The sequence below is a fragment of the Photinus pyralis genome, unplaced genomic scaffold (assembly GCF_008802855.1).
Source record: "Photinus pyralis isolate 1611_PpyrPB1 unplaced genomic scaffold, Ppyr1.3 Ppyr1.4_LG7, whole genome shotgun sequence".
In the NCBI taxonomy this organism is placed as follows: domain Eukaryota; kingdom Metazoa; phylum Arthropoda; class Insecta; order Coleoptera; family Lampyridae; genus Photinus; species Photinus pyralis.
The window spans coordinates 20,272,137-20,273,975 of NW_022170738.1; positions in this window are offsets into that span (position 1 = coordinate 20,272,137).

Here is a 1,839-nt window from a genome sequence, read left to right on the forward strand (position 1 = left end):
TTCAAAGGGCTGTAACTTTTGATCTAGTAGCCCAATCTTGGAACTGTTTAAAATTATGGAATCTACAGGCCATATTCTATAAGAAAATGTTTTTTCCGGTCGATCTGAGACAATTTTTTTTTGGGGGCCTCAAAAAAAGGCAGTGTATAACCTTCCTTTTTTACCAAAAATCGACTACACCAAAATTTCTCGGGAAAACACTTTTTCTTATTAATTTTGGTGCGTAGAATCCAAAACGATTCGTACTTTTTCGATTAGACTTCTCAATCAAAAGTTATGGACTAAAAACCAATTTCGAAAAAAATTCAAAGGGCTGTAACTTTTGATCTAGTAGCCCAATCTTGGAACTGTTTAAAATTATGGAATCTACAGGCCATATTCTATAAGAAAATGTTTTTTCCGGTCGATCTGAGACAATTTTTTCTTGGGGCCTCAAAAAAAGGCAGTGTATAACCTTCCTTTTTTACCAAAAATCGACTACACCAAAATTTCTCGGGAAAACACTTTTTCTTATTAATTTTGGTGCGTAGAATCCAAAACAATTCGTACTTTTTCGATCAGACTTCTCAATCAAAAGTTATAGACTAGAAACCAATTTCGAAAGAAAATTCAAAGGCCTGTAACTTTTGAAATAGTAGCCCAATCTTGGAACTGTTTGAAATTATGGATTCTACAGGCCACATTCTATAAGAAAATTTTTTTTCCGGGTCGATCTGAGAAAATTTTTTTTTCGGGGCTCAAAAAAAGGCAGTGTATAACCTTCCTTTTTTACCAAAAATCGACTACACCAAAATTTCTCGAGAAAACACTTTTTCTTATTAATTTTGGTGCGTAGAATCCAAAACAATTCGTACTTTTTCGATCGGACTTCTCAATCAAAAGTTATGGACTAGAAACCAATTTCGAAAGAAATTTCAAAGGGCTGTAACTTTTGAACTAGTAGCCCAATCTTGGAACTGTTTGAAATTATGGATTCTACAGGCCACATTCTATAAGAAAATGTTTTTTACGGTAGTTCTGAGAAAAATTTTTTTTTCGGGGCAAAAAAAGGCAGTGTACAACCTTCCATTTTTTCCAAAAATCGGCTGCACCAAAATTTCTCGGGAAAACACTTTTTCTTATTAATTTTGGTACGTAGAATCAAAACAATTCGTACTTTTTCGATTAGACTTCTCAATCTAAAGTTATAGACTAGAAACCAATTTCGAAAGAAAATTCAAAGGGCTGTCACTTTTGAACTAGTAGCCCAATCTTCAAACTGTTTGAAATTATGGATTCTGCAGGCCACATTCTATAAGAAAATGTTTTTTCCGGTCGTTCTGAGACAATTTTTTCTTGGGGCCTCAAAAAAAGGCAGTGTACAACCTTCCTTTTTTTCCAAAAATCGACTGCACCAAAATTTCTCGGGAAAACACTTTTTCTTATTAATTTTGGTGCGTAGAATCCAAAACAATTCCTACTTTTTCGATCAGACTTCTCAATCAAAAGTTATAGACTAGAAACCAATTTCGAAAGAAAATTCAAAGGGCTGTAACTTTTGAACTAGTAGCCCAATCTTCGAACTGTTTGAAATTATGGGACTCTGCAGGCCACATTCTATAAGAAAATTTTTTTTCCGGATCGATCTGAGACAATTTTTTCTTAGGGGCTCAAAAAAAGGCAGTGTATAACCTTGCTTTTTTACCAAAAATCGACTGCACCAAATTTTCTCGGGAAAACACTTTTTCTTATTAATTTTGGTGCGTAGAATCCAAAACAATTCGTACTTTTTCGATCAGACTTCTCAATCAAAAGTTATTGACTAGAAACCAATTCGAAATAAAATTCAAAGGGCTGTAA